General features: G+C 34.2%; 1 long non-coding RNA gene across 2 annotated transcripts; it reads right to left on the reverse strand.

Moving 5' to 3' along the window:
- Nucleotides 1-5,990: 5,990 nt before the first annotated feature.
- Nucleotides 5,991-10,744, reverse strand: LOC110904386. 2 transcript variants are annotated; one of them, XR_004881788.1, is made up of 3 exons: nucleotides 10,506-10,744; nucleotides 9,623-9,670; nucleotides 5,991-6,049 (listed from the first exon to the last, which is right to left on the reverse strand). It is a non-coding gene; the product is annotated as an uncharacterized LOC110904386 (long non-coding RNA). The 2 variants fall into 2 exon arrangements; XR_002572503.2 differs by lacking the exon at nucleotides 5,991-6,049 and adding an exon at nucleotides 7,245-7,539.
- Nucleotides 10,745-11,644: the final 900 nt, after the last annotated feature.

The raw sequence follows: 11,644 nt of genomic DNA on the forward strand, positions 1-11,644 counted from the left end.
CCGTTCTTTTTGTCAAGAAGAAGGATGGATCTTTTTGGATGTGTATCGATTATCGGGAGCTTAACAAGCTTACCATCAAGAATCGATATCCCCTATCTCGCATTGATGATCTCTTTGATCAATTGCAAGGCGCTTCTTATTTTTCAAAGATTGATCTGCGATCTGGATATCATCAACTCCGTGTGCATGAAGAAGATATTCCCAAGACAGCGTTCCGCACTCGCTATGGACATTATGAGTTTACAGTCATGCCATTCGGTTTGACTAATGCTCCTGCTGTTTTCATGGACTTGATGAATAGGGTCTGCAAACCTTATTTGGATAAGTTCATCATCGTTTTCATTGATGACATTTTAATATATTCTAAGACGCGAGCTGATCATTAGCAACATCTCCGTCTTACTTTGGAACTCCTAAAGAAAGAGCAACTTTTCGCCAAATTCTCCAAGTGTGAATTCTGGCTTAAAGAGGTTCAATTCTTAGGACATATTGTCAACGAACAAGGTATTCATGTAGATCCCTCCAAGATCAGTGCGATTAAGGATTGGGATACACCTACTACCCCTACTGAAGTTCGTTCTTTTCTTGGTCTAGCGGGTTATTACCGCCGCTTCATAGAGAATTTCTCAAAGATTGCAGTTCCTCTAACTACTCTAACTCAGAAGAACAAGCCATTTGATTGGGGAGTCAAACAAGAGGAAGCGTTTCTAACTTTGAAACAAAAGCTTTGCGACGCACCTATTCTAACATTGCCCGAGGGCAATGATGATTTCGTCGTTTATTGCGACGCATCTAAATTAGGTCTTGGCTGCGTCCTGATGCAAAGAAACAAAGTCATAGCATACGCATCGAGGCAATTGAAGATACATGAGAAGAACTACACCACTCATGATCTTGAGTTGGGTGCAGTTGTCTTCGCTCTTAAAATCTGGAGACACTATTTGTACGGTACAAAATGTGTGGTTTTCACGGACCACAAAAGTCTCCAGCATATCTTCAATCAGAAAGAACTCAACATGAGACAACGACGTTGGGTGGAGCTTCTAAACGACTATGACTGCGAAATTCGCTACCATCCTGGTAAGGCGAATGTCGTAGCCGATGCTTTGAGTCACAAGGATCGTACTAAGCTTCATTGTGTTCGTGTCCAATCTGTTATTCAAGCTCAATCCGATATCCAAGCCCGTATTTCTCAGGCTCAACAATCTTGTGTTTCACAAGGTTTGATGGATAAGGAATTTCCTTATCACATAACACCTGCTCTTGAACTGAAAGACAATAGATCGTATTACTTCATGGACCGTTTGTGGGTCCCGAGCCAAGATAATCTTCGTACCTTGCTTATGGATGAAGCCCATAAGTCTCGTTATTCTATTCATCCTGGCTCAGATAAGATGTATAAGGATCTTCGTATTCAGTATTGGTGGCCTGGTATGAAGAAAGACATTGCCTTATATGTATCAAAATGCCTTACTTATCTTAAGGTTAAGGCTGAACATCAGCGTCCTTCCGGTTTATTGGAGCAACTAGAGATCCCAGTTTGGAAATGGGAAAACATTACCATGGATCTCATTACTAAACTCCCGCGCACAAAGAAAGGTCACGATGCCATCTGGGTAGTTGTTGATCGTCTTACTAAATCAGCGCATTTCTTGCCAATCCGTGAGGATTTTTCGACTGACAAACTTGCTCAAATCTACGTGGATGAAATTGTAGCTCGACATGGTGTTCCTTTGAACATCATTTCTGACAGAGATGCTCGTTTCACTTCTCATTTTTGGAGAACCATGCAATCTGCTATGGGGTCCCAACTTAATCTGAGCACAGCTTATCATCCGCAAACGGATGGTCAATCTGAAAGAACAATCCAGACACTGGAGGATATGCTTAGAGCTTGTGTGATCGATTTTGGTGGTAGTTGGGATTCACATCTTCCATTGATTGAATTCTCCTACAACAACAGTTATCACTCCAGCATCAACATGGCTCCTTTCGAGGCTCTCTATGGTCGAAAATGTCGTTCACCAGTCTGCTGGAATGAGATCGGCGAGGCCCAACTTACTGGACCTGCCCTCATTTTAGAGACAACAGATAAGGTTAAGAAAGTTCGTGATAACCTTCAGACAGCTAGAAGCCGGCAAAAGAGTTACGCGGACCTAAAACGCAAGCCCTTGGATTTTCAAGTCGGTGATGGTGTATTACTTAAGGTCTCACCTTGGAAAGGTGTGATCAGATTTGGAAAGAAAGGAAAACTTGCACCTAGATACGTTGGACCATTCAAGATCGTCGAAAGAATCGGTAAGGTAGCCTACAGACTTGAGTTACCTCCTGAACTTGGAAATGTTCATCCAACCTTTCACGTGTCCAATCTCAAGAAGTGTTTAGCTGATGAGAACCTCCACATACCACTTGATGAAATTCGTGTTGATAAAACACTGAAATTTGTTGAGAAACCGGTAGAAATCATGGAACGTGAAGTCAAGTGGCTTAAACGCAAGCGCATTCCTTTGGTCAAGGTTCGTTGGGAATCTAAGCGTGGACCCGAGTTTACTTGGGAACGTGAAGATCAAATGAAGGCGAAATATCCGCATCTTTTTCCACGAGTTTCCTCTAAATAAATTTCGAGACGAAATTTCCACAAGTAGGGGAGACTGTAACATTTGTGCTTGTAATCATTGTGGACAGTTCAGTTATCAATAAAACAATGTTATTTGATCCCAATGTTTGTTTGGCTGTGTTTTAGATTTTTCATGTTTTGACTTTTATTCAATTCCAAACTCTACATCGCTTTCTGGAGAGTTATACGCAAACTGGTGCGTAAACGTACTCATTTTAAATACAACAAATACTCCGGAACATCAACATATACTCAGCATACCTTAAATAACCTTTACGTAACTTAGAAATAAGTTTTGAAGGCTTTGGTATAGCAAAAACAAGTTAATTCGCTTACAGGGACTAAACTTGACAAACTGCAAAAGTATGCCAATTCGAACTGTAACGAACATTCCAGAACATGTCCATAAGTTAAACATACTATAAATATCCTTTACATAGCTTAGAAATAGGCTTTGAGGGGATTGGTATGCTAAAACAAACTTTTGAATCATTCAGGGACTAAAAGTGTAAAAAAGTGCACAAGTTTGCACTTTCGCGCATAACTTACGTTCTGAATACATCCGGACATCCAAAAATTTATGTAAGCATCCTTATATTATGCCTTAGTGTTTGGCATGAGAAAAATCCATTCGTCGCGTCACTTGGATCGTTTTTCGCGCTTATGCGCATTCCGTCGTAATTAACCGAACATCGCGATCGTACGGCCAAACGAACCAACATCCGACATATTTCTGAGCATGTTTCATGTCCACAATGTTTAGGCATCATCTTAGGGCCTTAAAGTTGGCTTTACGGGCCTTAGAAGTGTCGGAAATGGCTTAAACATGCAACAGGGACCAAAACTGCCAATTCTGAAAGTTTATGCAGATCAGATATAGCCAGGCGGCCCGCCTGAGTTTTGTCTGATCCTGATGCGGGCCGCATGGCCCCTTCAGTAACAGAAACTTTGTTTTCTTGCTAAGATTGGCCTTTCAAACATCCCAAAGGGCAATGCCCTTTCACAATCTGTAGAGTTAGGGTCACATTAAGCCACCACAACATCTTGACAAGTGTACGGCTTGAATCGTGGCACGATATTCAAGAAACGATCCTAACGGCTTTACTTTTCCTATAAATACCCCCCACCTTTTGGTTAAAACCCACAAAAATCTGATCAAAAGCTCTAAGTTGGAACCTTTGTTTCATACCTGAGCCATTTTGATCTAGATTAGCATTCGGGGACCCTTCGTAAGTGTTCTTTTGTTCTTTTATTCGCTTTTCGAGTCCGAAAGTCAAAGTTTTGTTTGACTTTCTGTGTGACCAGCCTATGGTCAACACGAAGTTCATAACGTGAGCGTGATCACGAAGGTTATAGTCCGTAGTGACTATACCTACTGATTACCACGTTATCTAGGCTCAGTGACGAGTCGTAGTTTTGGCCAAAATGCGCATTCTTGCGTATTTTGTAACCAAACTACTCGTGAGCATCAAAGCCGTTTGTTTTGATGCCAAACATGTTTTCTAAACTTAGTTAAGCATGTCCTAACATGCTTAGCTCGTCACTTTTAGTTTAATGCATATATAGGGTCGTAAGGTAAGCGATCTAAACAATCGCTTATACTTTCGAACCCGACCCATTTGGTCGATCATTAGGATCCGACCAAACACATTAGGTGACCATAGATGTAACCTTCCGAGGTTATACCTTGTGGTCACGATGTTAGGCGTTCCAAACGCGTTCTACGCGAACGGCGCGTTAAGGTAGCATAAGCTACCTAAACGGGTCGTAATGGGTCGCAAGCATTTAGGTTAGGTTTCATTTTAGTATGTAGGCTTTGTTAAACCATATTTCATGAGTCTCCATACTCGTTTGGTTTACGAACCCGCATACTATCCGATCCTCCGATTTTGGTCCGGTATATTAATATAGCTACCTATTAGGTGTCGTTTGATATCCCATGATCTCTAGCATTGTGTGATTATTACACAAGGAATTCAAAGCAATCTCAGGTGAGTACATTGAACCCCTCTTTTACTGTTTACCAAACTGTTTGGGGTGAAACACATGTGCCTACTTGTTACTTTCATGCTTTCCATGTTTTCACATCATATACCTGCTATGTTCGTTAGTACATTATAGTACATGATTACATTACATTTCATGCTATGTATGCCCATTGTGTGCGTACTTAGTACATTGTTTTACACTACATTTCATGCTATGTATGCCCATTGTGTGCGTACTTAGTACATTGTTTCACATTACATTTCATGCTATGTATGCCCATTGTGTGCGTACTTAGTACATTGCTTTACGTTACATTTCATGTTATGTATGCCCATTGTGTGCATACTTAGTACATTGTTTCACATTGCATTTCATGCTACTTATGCCCATTGTGTGCATACTTAGTACAATTGTTTACATCACATGCCTTCATTTTGGTATGACATTTGGTTTGTTTAACATGGAACAATACATTCATTAACATTAGCTACGCCATTCGTTAGTAGGTAGTGGTACCATAGGAATTGACAACTCCCGTTCCTGAAATCATGGGTTTGTTTGGATTGGAAGGAATGACCGAATTCGATATACATAACTTAGATAAACCTTTAATTTGTTTAAGGGTTTGTCGCCACAGTCTCAAGGCTTGGATGTATGCATTTTCACAATACCGCATAAATGTTTATATCAGTAGAGCATGCATTGTTCCACAAAACATAACGTTGATTTAAACCATGTTTTACTTCAACACCTTGTTTTGTGCATTTTACATATGGTTTAGTTGATACATCTCACTTACCATACAAGATATATTTTGGGTACACATTACATGATCTACATTAAACATAAACATTTTGACATTGATATACATACTTGGTGGTTTACATTGAACATAGACATTTCAATATGGTTTACACAACAACACTTGACAATTGATTTATACATGAACAATTTACATGGTGGTTGGTTTGGGTAAATGGCTGGAGTAACGTGGCGTATGTAATATGATACAAACATGGTGGATACGTCGCTGGTACTTCCTATATATAAATGCTTGTATAATATTACATATCGTAGCGTCATCTAAGTCATTTCAGTTTAGACACATTACATTTTACACAAATAACATACTCTTCACAAGACATTATTTTTACAAACAACTTATCTTATTCAACTCATTTTACTTGGTTACTCGTTTAACCTTACACTTATCAATACATATCATCTGATATTATCGTTTTTCAAATGGTTTACAAAGCAAGACAAATTACAAAGTTCATAACTGACTGTTATTAAACATTTCTTTAAACTCAAGTCATGAATCCCATTTTCACAAAACCTATGTATCTCACAGGCATTTTTATGCTGACGTACCTATTTTCACATGTGTTTTCAGGAGTTATTCCATAGGATGATGATCACGACACTAGGGCGGACCTGTGCCTTAAGAGAATAAAAATAAAGATAGACTAGTTTAATTATGTTCTGAACTCTTTGTTTTCCTGTTTAAGACAATGTATTACGCTTGTTCAATAAATAAAATGTAACTTTGATTTCAATGGTTATGAAACAATTAATTATGTCCCAACACTCCCCGGCGTTTCCGCCGCGGTTGCATGTTATACGCGGCCGGGGTTTGACAACATTAAACAACGAGAAAGGATTCTTCAAAAGACTTTTGTGCGATGGAATCCTAGGAATTTAAAACATTCGGATAAACATCAATCTATATAAACATGAATCCAAAAGTGCACGTATGTACCTGTAATTCACAATTATGCTCATGACCATAATTGTCAATCACCTTACATCAGTGCACTACTTATCCTCCCATCAAGCACCTTGATGAGTTATCCAAATGGTAAGGCAGGTAAAGTGACGATAAGGAAATCATAATCAAATGTTATAATTCTATGAAATAATGAGATGATAACTAAAGTAGACGCGTCGATTCCGCTAGGGTATATATAACCCATGTGAAACACCTCTTGAAGAATGTATGGTGGCAAGGTCCCGCATAGTCGAGTTCGTTCGATTTCATAGCCACTTCAATCACGTTATCCACAATGTTCCGAGTCATTTAATGAATTCGATAATGAAATCACAATGATGATGGAATAACCATTCAATATAGTCGCGATACATTTAATGACTATGATTTTTTCTTAAATCAAGATAAGCAACAAAACTATTTACTTTAACAAACATTTGGATTTAATCGAAAACTAATATTTTATCGAATTTAACAACTAATCATGTATCCATTTTCTATAACTGGAAAATTAACATTTAAGAAACAAAATAACTTAAATAACCTAGATATCGAAACAAGGTACTTTAGAACTCATGGAAATTTTGTTAACTGATATGAACTAGAAGCGGAGATAAAAACCAACGCACAAACAAATACTGAGATAGACACTTAAAACATTTGCGGAATATACCTACACACAGAATTTGAGTCAAAATTGAAAACTAAAACTGACACTGAGACTCATAACGACACAAAAGTGATGTGAATATTGCATCTGATAGGTACAACCAATATAGAAATAGAATCAGATACTCAACATGATTATAGACAAGTCTGGTAGCTATAGACAAAGGAAACACTTCTAGCAGATAGACCCAAGATGACAAAATGAAGAGTAGGCAGATTAATCAAAAGGTATAATCCTAACCCAACGTCTACCCATTAACTCACAAGTTTACTTTTTAAGATTTAAGTTTTCTACAGGAAAGAGCCTTCGCTCTGATACCATAATTGTAACACCCCAAACCCGCTAGGGCAGACGTGTCACTCTTACAGATATCAAAACTAAAACTAATCCATAACATTAAATAAAAAGATCCTAATGACATTTATTACATTACTGAAATAAAGAATCTTGGTCATCAACTTCCTAACGCACCTCACTGAAATCCCAGATTACCTGTAAAACAAAAGGACAAACACAAAAAGAAAACTACGGCTGAGCCAAAAATTGCTCAGTAACGGAGAAATCAACAGTACAAGTAAAGTCATATCAGTGAAAACAAAACACAACATGACAAAACTGAGACGCTTACTAACACGAGTACTGAAAATAGATGCAGGCACAGGATTGATATAAAAACTGATACACGAACCGATCTGAAGCTGACATGGAAATTGACACGGAAACAAAAGGCTGACATATACATAACCGTTACAGAACCCAACACAAAACCGATGTAGAAACTAGAAACTGATACATTGTTGACCATGATGTCAAAAACATTTTATCTTGTATAAACGGACTTATTTTAAAACATCATTTAAATAATCTAGTATTCGTATAAAAAGAAAAATTTCTAACCTGTTGTTTGTCAATGGAACGTTTGAACAAATCAAAAACTAATGACTATCGGATAGTTTGAAGAATCTTTAATAATGCTATTTAGAACAAGATACTTGACAAAGCTATTTTCTTATATTGAACGTTTGAACTTCATTAACATAAAATAGTTTATCTTATTTCATAGCAAATCCATCATTGAAAAAGAACTAATTTTCTAACTTTGAAAATTTATATTCTAAAAATAAAATAATTTAAATAATCTGGATTTCCGAATGAAACACTTTCGACCATTCCGTAAAACGACATGGGAAACAGGAACAAAACAAATAGCCAAGCCAAAACATTTTAAATATCATTTAAAATCCCATGATCTTTAAAAGAACAGAATTGTCGAACTATTATCTTTAAATACACGCTTAGATTCAAAATCACATCTTTTAATTAATCGAATTCCATAAGTTATTATTTAATTGAAATAACTATTTTATAGCTTTGTAGATTCATATTTAATAACCAAGATAATCTAGATAACTTGAGTTCAAAAGTAGAATAATGTAATCCTTACGAAGTTACTTAAACCGATTGAGAGAATCGACACGAAATAAAGACAGATCCAACGGCAAGAATAGAACAGACATTGAATCAAATACTGAATACATGTACTGACGGATACAAACTAAACGTATAACACCGAATCTAAATCTAAATCAAGACTGATACTAAGATGAAACTGATATAAATCGGTATAGATACTGAGTCGAAACAGACATAACTAATACATAACAGAATCGGACACTAAACATAGTCAGAAGCACACTTAACCCAATACTGATCGGAAACATAACCATATGCGTACACATATCAGAACAGAGATACTGAACATAATCGGAAACAGAACCCCATACACGATCGGAAGCATAATAAGATGCGTACAAAACATATCAAACATATCAGAACAAATCTGAACATATTCACATACAGAAACGTATACTAACTTACACGACAGATATATCAACAAACTAAGTCGTGTAACGCAGAAGCACCCAAAGCCATAAACAGAACAGACTCGTACATAGCTAGCTAGTCCATGTACCTATGAGATGGTGAGTGTGGCGTTCACCCATTATTCCATCTCCAGACAAACAAACAAACAAACTCAAACTCAGAGCTAAGATCGATCTATACGCCTCTAGTGGCCAAGGTGCTACACAAGCACGAGCTAAAGACGCTGTGAACTTTGATTACGCACTGTCACGATAAGTGCCATGCCGTTGACGCCCAAATGACAAGCCTGACATGCTTGGGTGACAGAGTACATATACTAACGCCTTATAAATAATTTACAGGCAACTGAAAATAATACTAACAGTAACATGCGACCATGATACAAGTCTGAGGTATGGCATGCTACAATATACTAACAAATAAGTAGACAGATACAATACTGACTCAGATAACGTATCACATATCAAACGAATATAGGTATCAAACTATGATAATCAGACTCTAAAACAAAGACAAAGATCTGTACTAAGAGTAATGAAAATAAAATTACGTTACGATATCGAGACTTAAGAATTCGTACCCATAGAAGGAATTGGAAATTATACTACGATGAAAATAAGCAGAATCCGTACCAAAGAGTAACGAAATTAAATAAAGTTATACTACGATGTAAAGAGTCGCGAATCCGTACCTTATAAGTAAGCAAAGCAAAACAATTTGTCTTGGACGAGTAGGCGACCTAATTTTCATCATTAAATTTTACTAACATTAATTCGGCTATATGATTTGTTGACTCATTGATTGCCCGACGACAAAGACATGTACGACTCTTATTTCTTCCCTCTATGGATTGTTCTATAATTTATATATACATGTTAAACTCAAAATTTATAATTATTATTATAAAAGTAATAAAACAATATGTACCTTTTTATTACTAACGTGCATATACAATCATTTTAAAAATCACTTTATCTAACTTAAATAATATTTATATAAGTTGTAAACTATATTAAAATAATCATATATCTACTATTATAATTGGAATTAGGCATAACAATGCATGAAAGCATATGAGTCCAAACCGGACTCGTGTTCTTCAATCAGATATCAAAATGAGTGGCAAAGAAAATGGGTTTTCCTATTTCTTAAGGCTACATGTTTGTATATACATATTAACATAAAAGAATGATACAGTGATATTAAAATCCTTAATTTGAGTGGTGGAAAGTTAAGTTGCTAGATTCCATATGGTGATGGCTTCTACATATAAAAGTGTAGACGTAGGTTTATTATTATCAAGCAAAATAAAAAGGAACGAGCATGTAATTATTGTGTAGAAACTTTGGTAAGTTCCTCTTCTGTAGTGATGAATTATCTGATAGATCGACCAATACTAACAAGCAAAAACACAACCAACAGAACCTTTGTATACCCATTATTTATTTGTCAGTTTATCTTCTCCGTAAATCAAATTTTGATTAAAGATGTGTTAAGTCGCCGGAACAATTCAATGATCTAGAATGCGAAACATCCATAAACGAATCAGACAAGACAAGAGGTCGAATTGGTACCTTATTTGCGGAACAGAGAAAAATTATTTAAGTTTTATGTCCATCAAACGGAAACGAATCAAGGCGGTGGCAGTTTTCGCGGGTTGAATTGATATTGACAACCAAGGAGCCGCGTCAAGTAGCGCAACAGCGGTGGCAAAAGCTTGTGCGGCAAGAAAACAAAATCGATAATGAGATGGCTAGTGTTATTAGGTCAGATGATAGGCTACCATTATTAAAGAATTCGGCCCATTCATTTGAAGAAGATGTAACGATTTGGGCTTTCCATTTTATTTTCAAGATGGAACATTTTTGAAGTCAAAATCATTATCATCCATTATTATTATTATTATTATTATTATTATTATTATTATTATTATTATTATTATTATTATTATTATTATTATTATTATTATTATTATTATTATTATTATTATTATTATTATTATTATTATTATTATTATTATTATTATTATTATTATTATTATTATTATTATTATTATTATTATTATATTATTATTATTATTATTATTATTATTATTATTATTATTATTATTATTATTATTATTATTATTATTATTATTATTATTATTATTATTATTATTATTATTATTATTATTATTATTATTATTATTATTATTATTATTATTATTATTATTATTATTATTATTATTATTATTATTATTATTATTATTATTATTATTATTATTATTATATTATTATTATTATTATTATTATTATTATTATTATTATTATTATTATTATTATTATTATTATTATTATTATTATTATTATTATTATTATTATTATTATTATTATTATTATTATTATTATTATTATTATTATTATTATTATTATTATTATTATTATTATTATTATTATTATTATTATTTTATTATTATTATTATTATTATTATTATTATTATTATTATTATTATATTATTATTATTATTATTATTATTATTATTATTATTATTATTATTATTATTATTATTATTATTATTATTATTATTATTATTATTATTATTATTATTATTATTATTATTATTATATTATTATTATTATTATTATTATTATTATTATTATTATTATTATTATTATTATTATTATTATTATTATTATTATTATTATTATTATTATTATTATTATTATTATTATTA

This window comes from Helianthus annuus, chromosome 2, assembly GCF_002127325.2.
Source record: "Helianthus annuus cultivar XRQ/B chromosome 2, HanXRQr2.0-SUNRISE, whole genome shotgun sequence".
In the NCBI taxonomy this organism is placed as follows: Eukaryota; Viridiplantae; Streptophyta; class Magnoliopsida; order Asterales; family Asteraceae; genus Helianthus; species Helianthus annuus.